This window comes from Cupressus sempervirens, chromosome 2 (assembly GCF_028749045.1).
Source record: "Cupressus sempervirens isolate cs-2001-9-10 chromosome 2, ASM2874904v1, whole genome shotgun sequence".
Classification (NCBI taxonomy): Eukaryota; Viridiplantae; Streptophyta; class Pinopsida; order Cupressales; family Cupressaceae; genus Cupressus; species Cupressus sempervirens.
The window spans coordinates 688,692,667-688,713,721 of record NC_143119.1 but is presented as its reverse complement, the minus strand read 5'-3'; positions in this window follow the sequence as shown (position 1 = coordinate 688,713,721).

Here is a 21,055-nt window from a genome sequence, read left to right as displayed (position 1 = left end):
AGAAGAGGTAGAAACATGCTGAGAGATAATCTTACAGACTTTTTGATCAAATCCAAAGGCCTGAAGGACCAAACCAAGAAAAGACCAGTCAACCCAATCATAGGCTTTAGAGAGATCCAATTCAAGCAACATATGTTCATGTTTACTAGCTTCCATAGAATGAATCACTTCATGAACCATCATTATCAAATCTAAAATATGTCTTCTTGGGACAAAGCTAGTTTGTTGCTAAGATATAATCAGAGGGAGAATTTTGAGAATTCTAGAAGTTAGCACCTTCGAGATGATCTTATAAAAAGAGTTGTATAAAATGATAGGTCTAAATTTATCCAAAGAGTTTTCCCAAAGATTTTTAGGAATGAGGACCAAGAAAGTGGAATTTATCTCTTTGAGAATACTTTTGGCTCCAAAGAAGTCCTTAGCAACCTTCACCACATCATCCATAACCACTTGCCAATACATTTGAAAAAAGAAGGTAAGAAACCCATATGGACCTGTAGATTTATCAGCAGGCAAGAAAAAAAGAGCTTCTCTTACTTCTAGAGCATTAGGAATAGCCCAAAGCATTTTGTTGTGGTGGGGTTGGATAATCTAAGGAATACAAGAAACAATATCATCTTGATCCACCCTTGATAACAAGGGGTCCCAAGTTAGAAGAGAAGAGAAGAAAGGCATTTCCTCAGCTAAGACTTCATTATCTTTAGATAGAAAAACATGCCCCTTCTTGATTCTAGAGATTTTGTTATTAACTCTATGCTTGAGAGTGGAAAGGTGAAAAAACTTAGTCTCCTGATCTCCATCCTTGAGCCAATTTATCCTTGATCTTTGTCTCTAGAAAATTTCCTCCTTACTAATAATATTATGCAAATCTAAAAGAATAGTTAGCTCAACCTCCCTATTTATCTCATTATAGCCTTCCTGATGAATATTGTCTTGAATTGAAGATAATTTATTGGACAGATCCTCCTTGTCATGAAAGATATGACCAAAGTCCATTTTGTTCCATACTTTAATCGTCCTCTTCACATTGCTCAATTTTCTAGTAACTCTAAACATAGAAGTTCCTTCCACATCAATCCCCCACTAGAATTTCACTTCTTCAAGTAGATCTAGGTGAGAAGTCCACATTTTTTCAAACCTAAAAGGAAAATTCCTTCTTGGTTCAATAGGAACAACTGAAAGGGAAATAGGAGAGTGGTCAGAGCCAACTTTGGGAAGTAGAGCTAACTTAGAAGAGAAAGGCTGTAGCCAATTAGGAGAAATTAAAGCTCTATCTAGTCTGACTTGAATACACTCCTATCCAATTCTTTTATTAGACCAAGTAAAGGCACCTCCCATAAGATCCAAATCCAAAAAATCAAAACCATTTATGAAATTGGAGAGATCCTATTTACTATTCCAATCTAGCACTAGGCCACCCATCTTCTCCTCATCCACAAGTGAAGTATTGAAATCTCCCATTATAATACCTTTCTTTAAGTTACTAGACTACACCAACTCTCCTACTTTAGACCAATAATTCTTTCTTTCTCTTTTGTTATTAGGAGCATATAAATTCAGCAAAAATCAGCTTGCATTAGAGTGCATATGATAGACTTTGCAAAAGAGAATGTTGCCATCATTATAATCTGGTTCAAATCTAAAATGCTTATTATTATATAAAGTTAGTAGTCCCCCATATGCACCCTCTAAGTTTGAAGCTTCACCACTCATGATGTTACTAAATTTAATGTTCCCAAAACTCTCCATCTTAGTTTCTTGGATCATTGGTATATCTAGTCTCTGATCTCTTATCATATTCCTTATAATTTCCTATTTTTGGGCTCCATTTAGGCCCCTTATATTCCATGAAATTATCTTCATTTGACAATAGTAGCATGCTCCAAAAGAGTTCTTTGACACCCATCTACCAGACATCTTCTGGTCTCCTCCTCTTTGGCTAGCTTTTTAGACCTTCTACCTCTTCTTGATACTATTCCCACATCCAATTTGCTACTTTTTCTTGTCTCAATTGGAAATGCCAAGGAATGCTCTCTAATGTTTCTCTTCTTAGGCTTTGGAGAAGAAGAGGCTTCTTTCTCCAATTCAGTGTCCAGCAACCTTGAAACAATTACTTTCCTCCCACTCAGCAAGATTACCCTTCTCACTCTAAAGAGATGATGAGACATTAGCCACCCCATCCTTCAATGAAAATTCTACCCCTAAGTTCTGCAAACTCCCTCTCTCAAGCTCCTCTAGAACCTTTTCACTTTCTGCTAATAAGGAAACAAGATTGTCCTTTAGGCCTTGAGAAGAATTAAGATCTTTCTCCCCTCTAACCAAAACAACTGCATTAGATACAGAGGAGACCTCCCTCCCAAAATCTATAGGAATAACCACTATGTCTTCCACCTGAAAAATCACTTGAATGACATCAATCCCTTCAGCTTCCACTAAACTCTACTATAAGACATCAGACCTGACAAGAACCTGAGAATCTACATCCTCTTGACTATCATTGGGCTTAACAATATCTTTTAAACCCTCTCTCTTTGGCATATCCTTGGTCTTTGTAGCAACTTCATCAACAATAGATTTAAGGTCTTGATACAAGATCATAGGTCTAGGAAAAACAACAATATCTTTCTAAGAAAAAGTGGAAGGCCTTTGCTTGGAATATCCTTTCTTCCCATCAATCTTTTGAGTAGCAACCTCCTATCTACTCTTTTGAGACCCCTCCTTTTTACCTACTAGTGTGATCTTCTTTTTCCATATCTTTTTGTCCTTATGATGATAAGAAGAAGAGGGAACCTTCTTCTTTTCCATTTTATCTTTTAGACATTGAAAAGCCTTGTGCCTAGTCTTCAAACAATGAAAGCACACAAAAGGACACTTTCAAAATCCAACTTCTGAGTATGAGTTCCCAATTTTGAGTGGAAAGACACCACTTCTAGCATGTCATGCCCCTCCCTTACTCCTACACATATTCTCACATAGGTGAGTCTACTCTTAGAAGTAGTAATCAGATCTATGGATAAAAGTTCCCCAAAAGATTTAGCCACTCTTGAAAATACATCCGCATTTCAGAATTCTAGTGGTAATTCTAGGAGTCTTACCCATACCGAAGCTTTTTGAAAAAAGGATTCATTAAGATCCAATTTAGAGGACCATTTCTAAAGCAGTAGCACCAAAGTAGCATGACCTATGCTCTAGGGCCCTTCAAACAAAATATTAGCCAAGTCTTCATTGCAAGTGAAATCAAAAGAAAGAAATCCTTTTTCCATTGCTGTAACATTAACCTAACCTTTAAGCTATCATTTCTTCATTGTGAAGGATCTCACCACATCAATATTAGGTCTTTTCCCTATAAACTTCCCAACTAGAGTAGAAGCCATTGAAGCAATAATTTGGTCAAGTAATTCATCTGAGATTGCAATTGCACATGACCCTTTTCTAGACTAGATAAAATCTTAATCAAAGGGAAAGATGACTTACCAGAGGGCATGACACCAAAAAGTGAAGACCATTTTGTCAAAAGATTCCCTAGCCTATCCACCTTGGGATGTGAATCTAGCTTGTCCTAGTCTCTACCAACATCATGTGGGTCCCCATCCCCATTCTTTGCCTCACCCCCTTCTACCTGACTCTCCTCCTTTGAACCTAGTTTCTAATTGCCTCCTCCCTGAAAATTCCTACCTAGCTCTAGATCCAAATTTTGAATGGGCTCCTTCGTCCTCTCCCTTGACTACTCCCACTCCTGCTTGCCATTTCTATCTACTTTGTAGGGCACATAAAAGTTAATTATTGAACTTACAATAATTAGTGATGCCTTGAAATCATTTTCAATAGTAGGTAGACTATTATCAAAGTTAGTCAACTCAAAATTAATTATTCCATAGACCAAAACATCAAGAGTAAGGACATTACTAGGAATAGATCTAATTTATTGAATAACTAAAATTCTAATAGCATAAATAGGCAACAAGGTTCTTAGTACTTTATTTACAAAATCTTCATAACATATGATTCCTCCAGTAGATTTGATATCACTAACTACTTCCTTTATTTGGTTATTGTATTGGAAAATATTCTCTCCTTCTTTCATTCTCATGTCATAAAACTTTCCTCTCTTGCTCTCAACTTTACCTCTCAACACATTTTGATCTCATCCATAAAGTACTAAAAGCTTATTACACATTTCTTTTGTAGTAGCATAGTCTTTGGAATCATCAAATTCAACATCATTAAGAGAAGAAGAAATCTCTATCATTAGTGTACTGTGCTCTTTCTTTTCTTTCATATGCTCACTTGTCATTAGACCAAGTGGTGGTGATTGATATCAATTGTCTAGTTAGTACAATACATACTCTCCAATTCCTGACAATTATAATCTCATCCTTCCTTTTCATGATGCAAAGTTCTTTGTGTTCATCTTAGGGACCTATCTCTTATACATCTTCAAATCTTTAGCTTAAGTCCCTTCAAACATTTCTTCTTCAAGAACTTATCTCTAATACCAATTGTTAGATAATTGAGAGGGGGTGTGAATCAATTATAATTAGCTTTACATAGGTCCTTAAACACTTTTCCAAAAACTTAATTTAAACTTCCCAATCAAAAGCTCAGTAAACATATCAAACTTCAAAAATATTTACTTATCCAATCTTTATCAATAAACTCTTAACTTCATATACCAAGTATCAGAGTAAACTCCATGTATATATACCAACTCACAACAATAAACAATAAACATGAAATAACATGCAACACAATTAACACCCACACATTTTGACACAATTATTTTTAACGTGGAAACCCTATAAAAGAAAAAATCACCTATGAACTGGCAACCTAAAAAATTTCACTCTTGTGAAGTGAGCTCTATTTGGAGCCAACCTTGTTAAAGGTTACATACACATTGTTAATGTGACTTGGTTAGAGAATTTACACAAAATATTATCTAGACCTTCTCACTCCTCTATTAGAAAGTAAATCCCATCGCATAAGCTGAACTTAAATCCTCAAAATGTGCAAAGTCAAACTTTGTTAGTCTTCACTAAATAACTAGTATGTTGACATTAATGATGAACTCTATCATGAGTGCAACACATTGTCTTTGAATCATGTCTCTAGCACTGTTAGGATAATCCCCCATAGCAATTACATCGGCATTCATGTTAACAATATCTCGCTTAAACCTTTGGCATTGATAGCAACAAAGATGAAAAAAATTTAAGTTCCATTTTGTAGCTACTCCCCCATTCATGTTGATCATGAATGTCAACTTTATTGTAATGATCAGGCTTAAGGAAGGTGTTAATCTCCCAAATAAAATAGCATATTTTCAAATCCTCTTCATCAATCAAATCTCTCCTTCAAGAATATCTCTCCCCAAAGGACATGTTCCTCTAAATCTTCCTCTTCCATTGACATCAATCACTATAGTCATATGTTATTTTCTCTAAACATACATATTAAAGGATTTTTAATGTGTTACTCTCCCTCATTGATATTAATAAATATGTAAGGGTTTGTTACATGTATTACTCTCCCCCATTTACATCAATGAAAAAGGTATCATTATGTCAATTCCTTACATAAGATTTGCAATAAGCTATAGTGTCCAAAGACATATTTAAACTCGAACATAGATACTCCCTCATAGAGGAAACATTAAACATTTGTTAGATAGTAAAGTCCACCAAGATAAGTAAGAGGTGAGTGAATTAGTTGTCCAATTAAAATAAATTTTATCAACCTTATTAAATCTGAAACATGTAACCAATAAGTGCAACAGCCATAACAAGATCACCATACATAATAACACCAAATGTATTAACTAGGGCAACCCTTGATCAAAAGAAAAAACCTAGTGGGGATGGTACCCACAAAATGATGAACTAATACATAAGGTCCTTGCAAGAGGATAAACCTTGTAAGGAATCAATGAAATAAATTCAATACATATCAGTCCCTATTAGGAGAATTTGAATCCTTGTGAGGAGATTCCATCCCTATTGGGAGTTGTGGATGATAGAAAAACCTATTGTCCAAATAGCTTTAGGGGCAAGATCACTAAAATCAATCTCTAACTGATCTTAGTATTATCCTTTGTAGAATTATATGAATAAGTAACTTTCTACTACAACCTCTTTGCCAAATGAAATCTCTCTCTTAGCTCATTGTGCCTTAACTATTGTTAATCTTAGATTGGTTTTGACATATGAGTGACAATATACTTACGTCATTTACTTAGTTCATGTGAAAAAAATGATACATATTGCACATAAGTTGCCAAAATTTATATATCAAGTGAGATATGTATAGTAAATGTTGATTCACTCAAGTGCCAACAGATAGTAAATGCTGAGTCATTTAGATGTCAAGTGATCAATGGATGCCAAGCCATTCAGAGACTAAGTTATAGCATTAAAGTTTTATTTTGTGCCTTAGCATTAGGGACTTCAAGTGTTGAGTAATATATTTTTGACATAGTTGTTTGTAATGGTGCAAACTACTATGTAAACTATTCTAGAGTTGACTTAAGGATTTTTTTGCGATCTTATATGATAAGGATGATCCATATGTAGTACATGCAACCAATTAGAAAAAGGAAAGGATCAAGCTTCAATATGGGTGACTCACAACCATTGATTCATACCTAACCCTAAGTCACCTAGGTCTTTCTAAGGAGGAAAAATCCTAAACTTTTTATGAATGAAATAGGAGAAAAGAAAGAAGTTTGTGTGTGCAAATAGAGCATTCATGTTGACTAAGGAGTTATGAATTGAGATACATTGTAGAATCTATTAGAGGAGAATAGAGGAAAGGAATTAGAATATATCAGAGATACATATGATCATTGAGGATCAAGTACAGATCAAGAAAGAGGTGATTTTTTATCTAGCAGTAGAGTGCTAATCGCAAGATCATTGCTGAGACATTCTAATAGGTGAATCAGTTAAATCTCTTAACAGAATAGTCTTAATAGGTTATTGTAAATCCTTTAATAGGGTGCTTACTTCATTGTAAGTTAAAGTCCTTTTACTAGGAACACTTCTAATAGGGTATTGAAATTCTTTAACAGGGTAAGATCTAACAATCTCGTAAGCCTTTAATAGGGTAGACCTTTCAAATGGTAGATCATGTTTAATGATTAAACATTGTGACCTTCATTGGATACACTTTGTTACTATAATAGTGGAGATTTGTGGTTATCATCCCCACCCTAATTTTACCTTTTCCTTGGAGGGTTTATGGGTAACCAAATATCTTGTGTCATACATATGTTTAATTTTATTTACTTTCAAGTTATGGATGTATGTGCTTACTTTGGTATTTTAGTTTATGTGCATAGATTGTGAGATGGACGTGTGATGAATGATTTTAAGGTTGAAGTTTAAAGTGTTGATTCAACCACCCCCCACCACCCCCAACTCCCCTCTTAGAGTTTACTTTTCCCATTGTATTTCCAACAATCTACACCAAACACTTCTTTGATCTCAATATCATGTTCACTAAATCTTACATCCAAGTTCACATACTTACATCATCCTTTAGATTTATTACTCATGACTTACAGTCACTTAATCACAATTCATAATCCACATTTTGTAGCTTTTACAATCCACACTTCAACCAAAGATAACATATTTCCTTTATATCAAGCCCTTAAACTAATTATTGAGTCATCTTTGAGGCTTTCTCAATTTACAATTAATATAAGACCACATTAAGATCATATAATACACATTACAATACATCTTTTGCAATTGCATAATAGTGGTAGCTCACATTCTTCATTATCCTTCATACACGCAACATCAAACTTATCACAATGAACCACACAATTATTGTCATGTATTATACATCTATCAGACTACTCTTAAAAAAATTCTATCTTTATTAATAGATATAAGCCAATTACTAGAAAATTATTCTTAGGAACTCTACTAGAACAATGTCTTAAAAAAATCTCAAATAATTGTTACTTGTCTTCATACTTCTTGATGTGCACTTAACCACATAATCAAGACACTATGTAGAAGGTGTCACATCATTAATCCTCAAACCACATAACCTCAATATTTTTCTATTGCTCTTCTAGTCTTCTCATAATAACCAATATGTTGACGTCAATGATAAACAATGCCATGAATGCAACATATGATTATACAAACAATCTCCAAATGATCCAGCAGTGCTAGGATACTCCCCCATAGGAATATCATCAACATTAATTCTAAACAACATCCAATACAAATAGAAGAAATGGTGCTCTATTACTACTAGACTACTATAATCTTTGAATAAGCTACTGCTCAAAAGAAGCTTGGGGTATAACCCCAAGCATACCTCTCAAGTACTCAAATGGGTCCTTCACCAAAGGCTTTGAAAATATGGTTGATATATTCTCCTTTGTGCTAATATACTCCAATCTAGTTTCTTTCTTTGCAACTTTATTTCTCAAAAAGTGATACTTAATGGATATATGCTTTCGATTTGAATGTAACATTGGATTTTTTGACATACTCATTGTACTTGTGTTATCACAATGTATGATAATAGTCTTTGTAAACTCAATCCCAATATCTTTCAATATTTTCTTTATCCAAATAATCAAATTACAATTGGTTTCTACTGCTACATATTTTGATTCTACCATACTTTGTGAAATATAGTCTTGTTTCTTTCTTAACTAAGAAACCAATATTTCTCCCAAGAAAAATGCTCCACCACGAGTACTTTTTCAGAAAGAAATTATTTGATCTATCATACCATAGTCCATAGTTAGGTGTACACTTCAAATATCTAAAATTCTCTTTACTACTATATAATATGACCTCTCTTTACTGCTACATAATGTGACTCTTTAGGATATACTTGAAATATTTCCACAATTCCAAATGCATTCAATCTATTAGGTCTAGTGTGTGTCAAATATTGTAATCTACAAATCATAGATCTATACTTTTACTTCTCAATAGTAGGGGTTTCATCTTTGCTAGATAACTTATGTCTAGTTACCATAGGTGCTCCAACAAGTTTACAACTTTCTAAACCAAATATTTTCAATAAATCATTTAGATACTTATTTGATGCTATAAAATTACCATATTTGTTCTTAACAATCTACAATCCCAAGAAATGACTCATTTGACCAATCACACTCATCTCAAAATGCTTCACTTGCTTCATCATCTCCTCCAAAGATTATTTCATCCACAAATAGCTCAAAAATTAGTAAGCCATTGTCAATATTTTCCAAATGTAATTTTTTTAAAGCATTACCTTCTACAAATTTCAAACATATCAGATACATATCCAATGTTGCATATTGGGCTTTAGATTCTTGTTTCAATCCATACAATGTTTTCTTCAATTTGTAAACCATGTCCTCTTTGTCTATCAGAGGAAAACCTTCAAGTTGCTCAATGTATACATACTCTTCTAGTTCACCATTTAGAAAGGCTAATTTGATATCCATTTGATACACTCTTAAATTCTTGTTAGCTTCATATGCTAAAAACATTCTCACTACTTCTAATCTAGCAATAAGTGTAAATGTTTCTTCAAAGTCAATTTCTTATTGTTGTAAATAATATTTACATACCAATCTTGCCTTTTTTCTTACAAACTCGCCTTTTTCATTCATCTTGTTATTTGAATACCCATTTAGTTCCAATAAAATTATTGTCCTTAGATCTAGGAACCAATTCTCATCTCTTTTTTTTTTTCCAATTTTCTCTAGTTCTTCTTTCATAGCTTTAATCCAAAAATCATCTTTACTAGCTTCATCAACATTTTTAGGTTCAACTTGAGAAATTAAACATAGTTCTTTTTGTACCTTGTTTCTTTCCATAACTCATATCTCTTCACTTCCAATGATTTACTCATCATGGTGATTCTTGATCAAGCTTTTGTTAGGTGTCATTGCTTCAACTTTGACTTCAGCTCTAGGTTCTTCTCTTTATGCTTCCCTCTTAATTTCATTCTGCAAATCATTATCAATCTCATACAATAATTCCTTGTCAAAATTTTCTCTATTAGACCTTGGATTAGTCTCTTCATCAGAATTGTAATCAAGTATTACTTCCAAAATTCTAAACTTCTCATAGATTTTCACATTTGCTCTCTCAACCATAGTCTTAGTTCTCTAATTAAACATCCATATGTCACACTTTTCAATGAATATCCAAGAAAAATACCTTCATCACTTATTGAATCAAACTTTCCAACATCATCATCTCTCTTAATGTAACATTTACTTCCAAATATTCTAAAATACTTATTTGATGGTGTATGTCTAAACCAAATTTCACAAGGTGTCTTACCAGTGCCTTCTCTAATTTTTACTATATTCATAGTGTACACTATTGTATTCACTACTTCTCTCCAAAAGATCTTAGATAAATTGTTCTCAAACATTAGAATCACTTCTCTCCTTCTTTATGCTATTCTATTTTGTTGATGTGTTTTAGGGGCTTAAAGCTATCTCTTTATACCATTTTCTTCACAAAAATTGTTAAACTCATTTTAAGTAAACTCTCCTCCTCTATAAGATCTTAGAAATATAATATTCAAACTAGATTCATTATCATCTATACTCTTAAATTTCTTTAATTTATCAAAATCTTTGTATTTCTCTCTAAGAAATGTTACCCACATCATTCTAGTGAAATCATCAACAAGAATCATAAAATACCTTTCACCATAGAATTATTTTTTCGTTGTAGTACCACTCAAATTTGGGTGATCCAACTTCACTGATGTAGTAAATTTATTGCTTGGAAATAGATTTTCTTTTGTTTTTCCATTACACATTCCTTACACATCACATTAGTAGGCTTCACAATCTTAAGAAAATATCTTAGTGCAATTGTGGTACTAACCTTCACAATGAACTATCAAATTTGATATTAAAAAACCTCTTATGTCACAATGAAGTATCATCAACCTTAGAAACTAAATAAATCATCACAATAGGATTCAACTGTAATACATTACCTCATGTTCTTGTACTAGTACCAATCAATGAACCATCTTTTTCTTTGATAATGCAAGTCTTTTCTATAAACTAAAATTGATATCCCTTGTCAACTAGTTGTCTAACACTCAAAAGATTAAGTTTCAAACCATCCATAAAGTAAACATCATTAGTGTTAGTCTTTCCATCAAGTGTAATAGATCCTTTTTCTTTTATATAACATGCTCCATTTTTTTCAACTCTAACAATTCCTCTATCATAGTTGTTGAATTGAACAAACTTATTCAAATCGCTAGTCATGCGATGAGAATAACAATATCAATAATCCAATCATATTTTTTCTTCACAATTTGTGATACTAATATTTTTTCTTTTCTAACTTCTTCTTTTTTAGGGCTTTCTTCCTTAATAGAAAAAAATCATATCTCATCATTCTCATCATCACTTTCACTCAAGAATTCTTCAATTCTAGCTTGAAATTCTTTAGTATTTGCAAAAAGGAAAACCTTAGGAAGTATTGATCTATAGAGCTTCTTATACTTCTTTACTCTCTTAGGATATTTAGAAGAATAGTGACCAAGTTCATTATAAGTACAAAACTTAAATGTTTTATTATGTTTGGGTTCTCTCTTCATAAGCAAGGAAAGACCTTCTTTAATCCTTTTATCTTCTTCAAATTTTTTTCTACTACTACTAGCACAATCTCCACTTGTACTTGCACTCCTTGTCAACATAGGCCAAATAGTTAATGTCTTGAAAGCAATTTCAACTCTAGAAAATTATTCATTATGTCTCATTCACATATCTATTGACTGTAATCTCCCAAGAAGAGTCCCTCTTGTAAAACTAGATGATAAGGGAATAACTTGTCCTATCATTTATGATGTTTGTTTTGTATGCAGGTGTCAAAGTCTTTAATATCTTCCATATAACTTCATCTTCAAATTTCTCTCCTACACAAGTCTTTATTCCTACAAAAATGTTTGATATCCTACAAAAGTAACTTCTTACAAATTCATCTTTGATCATTTTAGCATTTAAATACAAGCACATGTCCAATTATATTATCTACCCTTTTGATTATGATTATCATCTTCAAATGTACTTTGCAAAGCTTTCCAAATCTCATGATTAATCTTAAAGAGTTTGCCTGAGAAAATTTAGTTTTAGGAAGAGCTAATAATAGTGCTTCTCTATCAAGCATATTGAACACAAATACGTATTTTTGATTTTTCTCATAATCTTCAAGCTTGTCCTGTTAAATCACATCCTTTTGACTTTTAGTAATTGTTGTGGTGTCCACAACACATGCCCTATTCCTCACGAGGAAAGGGGACCCCCTACTTTTTTCAACTCCCGGACTCATAGTTCGAGAGTCGGGAGAAGAAGATTTTTATTAGACCTTAGGATTTTAGAGTCAATATTAAAAAAAATCACCAAAAAAAAAAATTCAAATCAAAAAATTGAAAAAATACAAAAAATTAAAAAAATTGAAAAAAAAAGTGACCCATGCGCCATGTGTCGTGCGCCTATGATGCTCACGCTATGCGCCACGTGCCATACACTCGTGCGATGCTCACATGACCAAGGCACCTCATGCACATTCATGCCATCTCACTCCCGAGGCACCATGTACCCTTGCCAAGATGCACTTTCACCTCTAGTTTTGTCTGAGTAGCCATAAAAGAGGGTTTAAAATGTATCTTTTAAGTATAAGAATAATTTCTTATACTTAAGATATATTTTAATATATGTGACAAATCTTTTGAGATAGGTTTCAGACCTCCCCGAGATAAGGTAAAGATTCTAAGAAATTTCAAGGCTTCAGAGATCCAGACTTAGCCAAATTTCAGGGCTTTAGGAATCTAGACTTCGCCAAATTTCAGGGCTTCAAAAATCCAAACTTAGCCAAATTTCAAGGCTTCAAGATTTTAGACTTAGCCAAATTTCAGGATTCATCTCCAATTTTTTTTGAGTAGCTAGTGTGTCTTTACTATGCATTGTTAACTCTACGGACTAATGTTTGCTTCTTTTGTAGGTAAAAATGGCATCCTCAACTTGTCGAGGTCATAGCTTTTGACTCGGGCCTCGAAATTCAGAACCGCTTAAACAATTGGAAAGAAGAACCAAAGATCTAATTTTAGTCCCTAAAATAGTGAGCCTTCGGCTGCCCAATTTTAGGGATTGATGAAGATTTTGACTTGAAATTTTGAGTAAAAGACCTCCAAAAAGGTCATTTAAAAATGCCTAGAAAAAATTGCAAAAAAATATGAAAAGGTTGCAAACATTTTATCATCTTAGATAATCTGGATCGGAAGGATTGGACAAGTGGAGAGAAGACAAAGATCAAAGATATAGAGGTTGGACACATAAAGAAAATAAGGTTCCTCAGCTTATGTAGCTATTGGGGACAAGATTCAACGCAGGTGCCTTGAGATTTTTTGATTGAAGGAGTAGAGGGAGTGCAAATTTATGAAAGTAATTGGCTATAAAGAGGGTGTAAATCATTAGAAAGGGGCATGGAGTGTATACAAAAAGTGATCTAAAACCTCATTTGAGCAAAACCCAAAAACCATTTTCAAAATTGAGAACTTTGATTTTTTGGCGAATTGAGCTTCGTAGTTTCGCAAGTCCACAACTACACATTTTCATGTAGGTCCCCAATTCAAAGGTGCACTGAAAATTGACTGCCAGTTCCAAAAATAGCACTTTCCATGCAATGGGAGTTCATTTTGATGGCACGTTAACTCTGATACACATCAAGTCAAGGGCTAGCTTCTATTTTTGGTGTCTCCATGCACTTCTACTTTGACTGATGGCTTCCTCCTACTTTCTCTCTCATGCTTTCATTGTTTTTGACATGTAAAGGGCTCATGGATCCAATTGATGAATAAAATATGGATGGAGTCCCTCTAAGCACTAGTTAGATTGTTAGTTTGTATATATTTAGTTTGTTCAAATGTTTTAAAAGCATTTTATTGTGTCAAGATATCTCTCACTCTTAACACAAATTGAGGAGATTATTTCTTATAAATACCCCATTATAAAATGTAAAGAGGGTCATCATTATTATGCAATAAAGTTATGCTTTTGGTGCTAGCATTTGGAGTGTAGTTATTCTTGCCTAAATGTGTCATTGTTTTGTGAATTTTATTCATGAGATTGTGATTGAGCCAAAGGTTTATTGCATTGTTTCTAGTTGTGCAATTTTTTAGTTTTGGTGTTTGCTACAGATATATGAATTCCATTAACGTAACGAGCTTGAGAAGAGATAACCTGATTGTGTCTACATAGCTTTTTTTCTCACATGAGCGCACTTTTCGTGGCCTTGCGATTTGATGAAGAGTGAAACATCATTCGATTTGTTAAAGATTCTCACTGACGATTACATTAGTGGATTCTAGGAAGCGTTGCTCCTATTTTCATTAGTTTCCTACCAATTTCTTCAAAAGTTTAACTCGCAACGTGTTGTGTTCTGTAGCTTATGTCCGTTTAGGAATTTCCATTTCAAGTTATTTGATTTCATGTTATTTGCTTTCAGTTTTGTTATTTGCTTTGCTAACCCCCTGTTAGAATAGGACCTCATAGTAGCTACATTGTTAGAGTTGCATTCATTAAAAAATAGAAAATACAAAAACATTGTTCTTTTGGTGTGATATTTTTGAGACAGTAAATAGATTTTACTTCGATTCCAAGACAAAAAGAGGTTTTTGAACTAGTAAAGGCCTCCTTGTGAACACTCATATTTATCTTCTACTGAGCGGATTTTGGTATATCGCAAGACAAACACTAAACCTTGGAGCGGATCCTTACAAAGATTTTCTTTTCAAGAGAGGAATTACACTATGGATTCCTGTCATTGACCTCATGCAAAATGAACACCCAACAATAATCAACCAAAAACCCAGACCCATGCATAGAAAATGTGTGATCACCTTCTCCTTCAAGCTATCGTAGTTAACTCCATCAAACTTTGGACTTTCTTTCGTAAAATGCACCATAGATCTCCTTAAGATATTAATATATTTTTTTGAGAACCTAAGGATCTGATACCAATTGTTAGAAAGTAAAATCCACCAAGATAACTAAGGCTGGGGTGAATTAATATGTAATTAAAATAACTCTCAATATTATTATTAATTCCAAAACATATAAATGGTAGATGAAACAAACATAGAAAGATAACCATACACAATAATACCATATGTGTTAACTAGGGAAACCCTTGATCAGAGGGAAAACCACAATGGGGATGGTTCTTGGAAGATGATATACTAATATAAAATTACCTTGTGGAAGGATGGACCTTGTTAAGAGTCAATGAAATATAATTAGGACATATCAATCCCTATTAGGAGACTTTGAATCCATGTTAGGAGGCTTTTTAACAAAAGGACCCATTGTCCAAACTATTGAAAATAATTATTTAATTGTATATTGTCATTTATGTTACAAAAATGCTACATTCTAATAGAGCACTTCTAGTAGTAACCAAGCTTAGACAACTCTAGTATCAGCTAAGTAGACATTCAGAATAAGCCAAGTTTAGTGATCAAGTGTTAACTGAGTGAGGTCGATCATTGAAGGATTCAAGTTTTAATCAAGTTAGGTCAGCTACCAAAGGGGTTTAGTGTAAACCAAGTCAGATTGGTTACCGAGGATCTCAATGGTAACCGAGTGACCCAGTTTTAGTGTCAGCCGACCTACAACAGAACAATTTTTTAATTATTTTATTTATGTAAGCCAGCTTAGTCGATGTTAATTATTTATTTGTAAGGGTATTCAAGCCGACTTGAAATTGGGTTTCATATACATGAAAGGTCAAGTTGTGGATTGAAATGTAAAGAAAAGGGAATAAGCTAATATGTGAATAAAGAATAATATTTGGTTAAGGATAAAACATCCAAGGAGCTGCAAAGAATATTTTGATTTGAAAGGATCTAGAGGATAACCTAGAACAATAATATGAACCTAAAAATCAATTGCTTCAATAATCAATTCAATAATTGTTACTCTCTAATAATTGCAGTAGTGAAAAAAATCTCTTAATAGAGTTAAGATAATAGACATTCTTGTAAATCCTCTAAAAAGGTGGCATTTCTAGATTGAAGTATCTTAAGACCTCTAACAAGGTCACTCCTAATAGAGTGTTTCAAATCCCTTGACAAGGTCACACCAAATTGTTTATTTTGTAACTTTTAATAGGATTGGCTCCTAACAAGGCTCCATGTTAAATCTTGGTGTCTCATGTGTTTATGTTATTTTCTTACTGCTTTATCTTTTTGCAATTAAGTTACTAAAGGTTAATACAAATTAATATCTCAAGATTTTTTTGTTAACCAAGTTATAGTGAGTATCTAGTTCTAACTGAATTGTGAAGGGATTTGAGTTAATAAGATGTTTGTATTGACATCTAAGGGGTTTGGAATTGTTTTAGTGGTAACAAATTCAACCCTCCCCTTACAATTAGTCATCTTAAATTTTGAACACAAATAGATTCGGTACTCTCCTCATTGAATAATATAATTGTGCATCAACACTATCCAACAACAACTTCTTTTATAAATATAGCTCCTTGTAAGCCCACCTTGCCTCAAGTGCACTAATCACTTCTTTGATCTAAAAGACATTTGTGCATAAATGTTGGAAACTACATTGGAGTAATTGATATATTGTCATTGATGTCAAACATACATGGGAAACATTTTCAAGCCTACTAGAGAGACATTTACTAATAGTGTAGATTTCCATATCATTTGATTTATGAAGAGGATTTGAAAAGAGGGAATAACAAGGTGAGCTAGTCAAGTTGTTGTGAAGAAGTTAAGTATCATGGAATTAAAATGGACACTTTATAATTTAGTCATTAACAAAATTATGTATTGTTTAATCAATGCATAAAGTAAAGAAGAAAAGTAATGGATGTCTAAGACAAATGACATGAAGTTGAGTAAAAATCTAAGCTTGACCAAGTACCAATGTTGGTCATTCAATGAAGGAGTTGAAACAAAAGATTAAGGAACTTAAGAAGAATTGGAATGATAGTTATGGTTGAGAAAGTTCATGTAGCAGCTGAGTGTAGTAATGGCCAAGTGAGACAAAACAATGTATGTTGAGCTTTGCAGTGTTCACCAAGTAGAAGAACTTAGTGATTTTTGAGTGACAATAAAAGTTACATTCTGTAAAATAATCAAGTTTGAGGATAACAAAGTTTAATTTTTGGATTATTCAAAATGTGTGGATGATAAGGATTTATGAGATGTCATAATTAATCCATGAAGAGAATTTCTTATGTAATCAAAGGAAAAGATTTAATATTAAGTTTTAAGAAATGACCTAATACTAAGATCTATGGCGATGTTTAAGTGGAAAAGGATAAAAATTACCTATTTATTGAGGCATATGAGATGTTTTCAAAAGTTTAGTTTGTTGTTCATTAAAAAACTTAAGGAGAACCTTTGAAGAGAAGAGTAGTAGAGGTGAAGTGAAGAGATTAGTGAAGTGTGATTACTTCAAGGAATGCCAAAAAATAAATGATGGAGATGATACTGAAGGCCAGTCAATGAACCAGTAAAAATTAAGATCTGTTTTATAGATCAAACCTATTGCTACATCCTAACCATAATGGCAGTCAAAATTCTTTAATCAAGGTTGACCTAACATTCATTTTATAAATCTTTTCATCAAGGTGACATTCTAATGGAATGATCCAAAGTCCTATAACAAGGCCACTCCTAAAAGGGCAATTAAATATTTTAATAGAGTCATATTTAAGAGTATGTTTTGTAACCTTTAATAGGGTTGGCTCTTAACCAAGCTTACTTCAAAAGAGTTTAAAAAGTGGTGGTATGTTACTTGGTAGATTTTTCCAAATTGGGTTTCCACATTAAATCCTGCTATCTTTACTCATAGTAACAAGAATTGCCATGAAATCACCTAAATCATCAATTTGGTGATTTAATTCATGGTTTGTAATTGTTTTGGAACAAATGAATCAGTTCATTGATTTCATGGCATGAATTGCTTTAATCATTAATTCATCTAATTCGTTCAAAAAATTGCATGAATCACCTCTATAAATAGTGAAAAATTGACCACACGACTAGGGAGAAAATCAACTCAAATTTTAGAAAAAATGCATCTTCTTATAGTGGTTTTCTATTTTTTTTAGCATGAGTAGAGAAGAAAAGTGAGAGAGAAGAAGAGAAAAGAAAAACAATAGGATTTCAACTAGCAAGAAGGAAGAGCACCAAAAAAGGATACATTTACATTGTACATATACTAATAGACATACATTTATAGATATTGATAGAGATACATTTCATGGATCCTGATTCTTCATCTTACATAAATTAATGATTTTATGTCTTATGGATCTTCATCTTACATATATTCTATGACTTGACTCATTATGATTGTATGATTTCTATTTAAACTTCAACTACAATTTACATTTTACATGTAATGTAGTTATGTATGTGATGGATTTATCATTTATATTTGATGTTTATGTATGTTAGATTCTATTTGATGATGTTATGGTGTATTTAAGTTATATTAAACAAAGAGTGAATGAAATAAGTTTTAAATTGTTAAAATCTCTAAATTTCAAGGGTTTTTTAAATTTGTCAATTTGTGGTTGATTTGATTCCAATTCATGGTCAATTTGTGATTTGATTTGGCCTTGCTAATTCTCATTCTCATTACTTTGCATTTACTTGTGTGAATTTTATGTTATGTATTTTAATTTTAATTTTTGGCAAAAGTGGACAAACCACTAAATATATTATTTTTAATAAAACTGGTTCAAGTGCTCAACTAGGAAAGAACTAGAAAGAAAACCCAACATCATCACAATATGTACAAGTATTAAACCTTGATATTTACAACATATTATATCAATGAACAATATCAAAATTAAAAAGTGAGGGGATATTCCCATCAAAATTGAAATTTGTCAAGTTAATAGAATTTCAAAAACATTTGAACCAAATTGGAATGAAGGTCCAAACTCAACCCAAAAAAACAAAATGATTAAATGCATGCCATTTCTCAAAAAATTCTCCAAAATGGATTACCGTAGAACCTTAAAATTTTCATTCCTCCATATCCTCGCATGAAACACCATCAACAAAAGTTGAGATCGAACCAATTTGTAGAGAGTGTCCCCACCCAAAATTCAAACTTGGCAATGGAGCAACCTCCCAACCCAAGATTGAACCAACAATAGCATCATCTATAGTATTTGTGATAGTAAACTCCTCCATAGTTATGCATGCCTCCTCTTGAACATATCCTAGTTCATGAAATGTAGTCTCAGTCAGAATACCAAGCGAATGCACCCGATTAGTAATCACTATGTCATCTTGTAAGTTAGGACCTAAATCTTGGAATGCAATTAAAGGAGGTCCTTCATGAATTTCATAATCAAATTTGGATAGGCTCAATAAATCCAATATAGAAAAGCTAGTGTTCCTAACTCTATATTCCAATTGGTGACCCAAAACCCTTGCAATAGTATGTAGAGCAGATTTCATAATGCAAGGATTTTGTTTTTCAAAAAGCTTTCTGAAGAACATCAAACATGACCATGTATGCATGTTGCCTTAATAACTAAGATCTTTGGAAGATACCACCCACTAATGCATGTCCAGACTAAAGATCATACTGTTGCATGGCATTTGCAAGTTTATTTTCATTCCAAAATTGAGGAAGAAGCACTTTTTCAGTCAAAATTTCCACTAAATGAACTAATTATAACAAGTCCATGGCATTTGAAACAAAGATGGACACAACATTTGATGGGTATAGGAAATGTTTCATAAAAGGGCATAGAATTAGTTCACCAATTACCTACTGAAGACCTTGAGGAATTGAAGAAGACTTGATAAAGAACATCATTTCCATGGCCTATCATCAATAGACAGGGGCAGGGCAGAACAACTTTATTGACATTGTGGTTAATCCATATATGATAATTTCTGGGCAGCAGAGACCAGTGAAATTGATTGCAAGATTTGCACTTGGCACATAACTCCAAAGATAAAGACATTTTCAATCAGGGTATATCAAAGATTCCTCAACTCCATTGATATATGCTGCTAAATAAGCCACTATCGTGATTTATTAAAACAAAAACAAATATCTTCATAGTACTCATGTAGAATAATAATTATTCACCTGCTGTGAATACATGTCAATCATATGAAGGATCAAAAACCATGTGAATATATTGAAAATTTGATCTCCATATTGATCTTGCCATGTGTAAAAAACCACACAACCAATGTAAAATCAAATCATACTTGGGTGACAACAGCTTACATGATGCTAGGTAGTGAAAAATAAATTTATAAGAATTACCTTTACATCACCAAGTACATGCTAGAATGATTTAAGAAAGGAGAAATAATCAATAATTAGTACTTAATTTTGACGATCCACTAATTCATTATTAATTATAATTTGTAAATATTTGCATTTCTCAATGAGAACTGAAGGTTGCATGGTGAAATTTGTAAGCCCACTGCATCCTAAGTTAGAAATATAATCTACACCTATGTTCCTCTCACTATATGTCTGTGAAAATGTGACGACATGAAGTTGATTGATAATGTCCCAAATTTGTTGCAAGACACACTTAAGATGCCAAGATAAGTACAACTTGGTGACAATGAGTCACTTAGTCAACACTGCCCACTCAGTCAGCACACCACCACTTGGTGCCTGGAAAACACTTGATCATCACTAGTCTGAGTCACTTGACAAGACACTATGACTAAATGGTTCGGTCAACACTAGGCCTAAGTTCACTTGGAAAACACTATGCCCAAGTAATAACTCGGCAAGAGCATCATCCTACCTTGCTTGGAAAGCACTAGAGCTCGACAAGCACTAGTGCTTGGCAAGTGTTGAAGCTCGACAAGAGTACTAGAGCTCAAAAAAGACTAGATTTCCTCTGGAAGCCCCGTCTAAATTTAGCTTCACAAATCTTGGTTGTGGTGTAGAAAATGTATGAAGGACTAAAAATCATGTGATTATTTTTCCAATGTGATCTCTGTATTGATTACACCTTGTGTAGTATACCAT